The sequence below is a fragment of the Durio zibethinus genome, chromosome 7 (genome assembly GCF_047325235.1).
Source record: "Durio zibethinus cultivar Kanyao isolate XHJ-2024 chromosome 7, ASM4732523v1, whole genome shotgun sequence".
Lineage (NCBI taxonomy): Eukaryota > Viridiplantae > Streptophyta > Magnoliopsida > Malvales > Malvaceae > Durio > Durio zibethinus.
The window spans coordinates 15,945,352-15,951,351 of NC_143168.1; positions in this window are offsets into that span (position 1 = coordinate 15,945,352).

Genomic DNA, 6,000 nt, shown 5'->3' on the forward strand with positions numbered 1-6,000 from the left:
ATTTAAAAGGGAGATAAATTAAGCCTTATGCAATATCCAAAGAATGAAGTAGAATGTAAACAAATGGAAGAAATGCTTTATTCATGTATTTTTAAGAGCATGATGTATGCCTAAATTTATATCAAACCAATCATAAGTTTTAGTGTTGAAATGTTGGGCAAGTATCAATGTAATCTAGGATTAAATCATTGAAGGATTGAAAAGAAAGTACTGAGATACTTATAATAAATGAAAGATCACATGCTCACTTTGTAGGAGATCCAATCATTTTGAGGTGATAGAATATTTAGATTCATATATTGTTGGGTGTGTGGCTACCTAAAAATCCACATTTAGCTATTTGTTTCTTTTAGTTGGTGGAACGATCTCATGAAAAATTGTGAAGTAGTTTGTCATTACTACTTCTACTATTGAAGTTGAGTTTGTGGCATGTTTTGAGGCCACTTTTATGGTTTGTGGTTGCGAAACTTTATTTCAAGACTTGAAATTGTTGATGGTATTGCTAAGCCACTAAAAATTTATTGTGATAATACCACAATAATTTTCTTTTCTAAAAACAACAAGTATCCAAAAAGTACTAACACATAAAAATGAAATGCTTTGTATTAAATAAGAAGTACAGAAACTAAAACTATCAATCGATCACATTAGCACCAATCTTTATGGTTGCAAATTTGTTAATAAAAGGTTTGCCATCAAAGACATTTAATGAACATGTTGAAAGAATAGGTATTATTGAAAACTATTATTGTCATTACGGTAAAATTTTATATTATTTAAGTATTTGACATTCTGAGCTCTTTAAAGTACTATTTTTGACATATTAATGCATCCTATTTTGTTACGTTAGAATATATATGACTGAATTATGTGAATATAAATAAGATTTATCTCAAACGAAGACATTATTTTTGGATCATTATGGTAGACTATATTACAGATCATATTGAGCACAGAACTAATAATGTGATAAATGAAAGGGACTATGTTGAGCTAATGACATATAACTATTATGATTATTACTAGTTTTTTTTTACTTAATGATGATTTATGATTTGTTCAATTTAAGAAAGGATTTAGTTTATATTAAGCACATTATGTTTTATCATTAAACCATAAAGTATAATAATTTTACATTAATTGAGAGAATGTTAGATAGTATGTGGCCAATGTACTTTTTAAATGATAATTTATGATTAATAAATGTTATAAGTTAAGATCCAATTGATCAATAAAACTAAAGAGAGATTTCTGGTTATTAATTTATACATTGGTGGAACGTATAAATGAAGGTCGTTAAATAAAAGAAATGTTGCTCCTCTCTTTACTTATAAAATAATACTTTCTCTACATTAAAAAAATTTATGAAAAAAGCAAAGCGATTAAGAGAGAAAAATTAAATTTCATAAAAAAATTTTTTTTATTGAATTCATTATGGATTAGAGTATGATTTCTCTTTGATTAAAACAGTTTAAAAACCATATTGTTTTCAGATTTTGAGTATTAAGATCATGCAAAATTAATATTCAATTTACAAAATTAAAGAAAAACTATCAATCAACTCCTAAAATCAAGTGCCTACGTGTATATATATAATAAAGTGCCTACATATATGTATATTTCTTTTTATATACTGTTTTTGATATAAAAGTAAATAAAAAATTTAAAAAATTATACACAAAAATATGTAATATTTTGAATGATAAAATTAATGATTCTACTTTTTTTGTGCACAATAATTCTACTTTCCTATATATTGATTATATTATACAATTTATGTTACATTTTAATTATTTATCCATTTTAAATCAATTATAATATTATTTTTTACTTTATAGCAAAACTTTTCAAAATAAAAAGTAAATAGCCTCAGCATCAATCAAATAAAGCATTAGATGATCTGTTGCCATTAAGTTAGTGCTTTTATTGTTTGCCTTTTGCAAGCGTAAAAGTAAAAATAGGCTAATTGTTCATATCATATCAAATCTTTCACCAATTGAGTGATGAGCATTTTATTTGATCAATCTAATAAAAGTTAAACCTTTGAAATTTGTAACAAAAAAACTTTTTGTAACTGGGCTAGCCACTTAGCTAAGTTGACTTAGCTTGACTATACTTGTCTAATGGTGACTTGGGCAATATAAAATGCTAACATAGTTGCCATGTTGGAAGCAAACAAGGTATTTAAAGCAATTTAAAATTAAGTTGGTAACGGCGCATTATTGCAAGTTAATTTTTTTTTATTTTTATCTTTTTTTTTAAATTTATCTAATTAAAAAAAAGATAAAAGGTAAAAGATAAAAAAAAAAAAAAAAAACCCAAATGGAGTGACATAGATATATAAATTGACCTTTTATTCTCACAAAATATATTTTATAAAACATAAGTTTTTTTTTTATGACCCATTTAATATCAAGTTTTCAACTAAAAAAAAAAGTGAATGCATATATATACTTTTATAAAATTAAATAGATAATAAAATATATACTTTTACATATACATATACTATAATGTGGCTTAAGGTCTCTATCATAAATTCACTTTTGACCTATCTTTGATTTCTACAAAAATTTGAATTAAATAAATTCAATATAGATTTTTTACAAAAATGCTCATATCGAATCAAAATGGATATAGACCTATTTCTCTACTGATTATTTTATCATCTTTATCAATGAAAAAAGAAAGAAAAAAGAAAGAACCAAACATACGATGTACCCTCAATATCAAGTGGTCCTATATAAAAAATAAGTCTTTAAAAAATATTAAATAAAAATTAAAAAATAATAAAAAGAGAAAAAAACTTGATATAAAGTGAGTCACACCTTAAGAAATTTAAATCTTTTTTTAAAAAATAGCTATTAAGTAATTAAAAAAACTAAAAAAATAAAAAAGTATAGAAAACAAAAAAGTAAATAAAAAGATGAAGGTGTGCCATGTGACACCTATTACAGAAAATCAAGTTTTGATTAAAATTATCAAAATTAATTATACTAAAAGTGATGCCATGAGGATCCAACATCAAATATATGATGACAGTAAAATTTAAGCTTTGATATCTATATTTGATATATGTTCAATTTGACACCATCACTAATAAGGTTCACATTTATCTTAGAATTCAATTCAAACATACAATCAAGCTTCAATACATCCTATTAGGAGTCAAGACCCTAAAACTCATGTTTACTAAAATATATTCAATTTGATTATATGGAATCGTTAAATGTGAGAGGGTTTAAATAAGCCAGAATACCATGCTAACCAAGTTATCATCTTCTAGTTTAGATTTATTTCCATTTAGCTTCATCTCAAAATCTCTGCCGTCCTTACCTTACTAATAGAAACCAACACTTTAGTTAGACTAAAAATATGCAAAAAAATGCATTATAAGAGTGTAAAACAAAAATGAATGAAATAAATTTGAAATTGAATTTGTTTAATTATTTACGCTTTAGCATATGAAACTACAACCAAATATGATATAATGTTGCACTATAAAAATAAAAGTATCTTTTTATACTTTTTTTACTACTTGAGTTGCTGTAAATAAACTGATTACTAGAACTCCATGCAACCAAACAATTTTATCTATGTACAACTAGGCCACTTTATCAAGTGGACTAGTTGAACTGATAAGTAAAAAATGAGCTAATTTTGTGACTCCATCAACAACCACTCACACTGTATTGTTCCTTTTTTATAACCTAGCCAATCCCATCACACAATTTATGTAGATATGCTCTCACATGCATTCTAGTTTTTCCAAGGGTTGCAACAACCCTTATAGTATTTGGATATTAACCTTAGCTTGTTGAGACACCAAACATTGGTTCATGAAGTAAGCTATTTCTTATTTCATGCTATTCCACCAAAAAATTTATTTTAAATCATTTTAAATCTTAATGTCTCTAGGATGTATATTGAAATGAGACTCGTGTGCTTCCTTAAAGATCTCTCGCTTTAACTAAAGATCATTTTGTACACATAATCTGTTCTTTTACATACTATGCCATCTTTGTGAACCTTAAACTTTAAGTGTAAGCCATTTTATAGATTTTTTTTATTTTGCTCAACTTACCATCAATTTTTTGTGAAATTTTTATCTTTTCAATCAAAGTTCGTTGAACAAATAAGCTAGACGAACAACATCTTTTCCTTGTATAGCCTCTTTAATTTGCTAACTTTTAACAATTTTGGTTGCAAGGTAATCAAGGTAGCTATACTCTGAGTGGACTTCATACTAAGAGCATCTGCAACTACATTAGCTTTTGCTTGGATGATAATTGATAGTTAAATCATAATCTTAGGTTAGTTCCAACTATCTCTTTTGTCTCATGTTTAACTTTTTCTACGTGAATAGATACTTTAAACTCTTATAATTTGTATGAATTTCACGAGGCTCCCTGTACAAATAATGTTTTCATATTTTCAAAGTATATACAATGACAACTAACTCTAATCCATAAGTGGGATACTTCTATTCATAGGGTTTTAATTGCATATAAGCATAAACAATTTCTCTATTGTTCTAAATAAACACATGACCCAACCTTTCTTTGAAATGCTACTATATATAGTAAAATTGTTGATATTAGAAGGTAATGAAGGATAGGCACCAACAGTAATTATTGTTTCAACTTTTGAAAACCTTGTTCACATTTTTCAGTCTAATCAAATTGAGCTCACTTTTAAGTTAAACAAGTTAAAATAACAACAATTTGAGAAAACCTCTAAACAAATGTTTTACAGAAACTTGTCAAACCTATAGAACTTTTTACTTCTCTTACATTTACAGGACAGGGCCAACTCATAATTGCTTTAATTTTTTTCAGATAAAACAAAATCACATCCTTAGAAATAACATGGTTGAGGAAAGCAACACTTGCCAACCAAAATTCACATTTGCTAAACTTTGTAATGATTTATTTATTTCCTAAGGTTTCATGTACAATTTTTAAATGTTTTTCAAGCTCCTTCTTATTTTTCGAATTAATAAGAACATCAATAATGAAAACAACAACAAATTGATCTAGAAACTATTTAAAGATTCTATTGATCAAGTCCATAAATGAAGCCTGTGCATTTGTTAATCCAAAAAGCATAAGTAAAATTTCCTAATGGCAATTTCTAGTTTGGAAAGAAGTTATGGGTACAACACTTGCCATGATTTTCAATTGGTTATATCCATATCTTAAGCAATCTTTAAAAAGGCTTATGTAACTTGTAACTAATGAAACAGTTCATCTATTCAAGAAAAAGGATATTTGTTCTTCACAACCACTTTATTTGACTCTTTATAATTGATGCATAAACACACTTTTATCCTTTTTCTTAAAACACAATGAAATAGCTCTCCAAGATGACATACTAGGATGAACAAATTTTTTATCTAACAATTTTTGGAGCTACATTTTTTAGTTTAAACAACTATAACGGGGCTATACAATAAAAAAATTTAAATATTAGTACAGTTTCAAGGGTAATGTCAATCTCAAATACAATTTTCTTATTAGGGAATGGGCTAGGTAGGTCATCGAGAAAGACATTGAGAAAATTTTTAACAATTGAAGGATCTTCTAATCATGAGCCTACATTCATTTAAGTGTCCTTCATATAGGTAAGATAGACTTGACAACTTTTCTTCAAGGATTTCATAGCATTGAAGATTGACACAACCTAAAGTGGGAGCTTAATATAGCCATCTTCATATACAAGTTTAGATTGTCGTAGCCATTGAAACACAAATATTTTTTCATAGCAATAAAAAAATGCATGATATGTAGTCAACTTATTCATCTCCAAGATGCACAAATTATATCATCTTTAGCTGTATTAAGTTTGTTAGTAGTTTACAACCCCTTACGTGTACAACATAATTCTTATAAATAATATCAACATGTATAATTTTTTCTACAAGAGTATCAACATATAAAGGTTTATACAACTTAATGTACGAGCATTCTATGTATTTTGCAACATGCATTCTTGTTTCTTTTT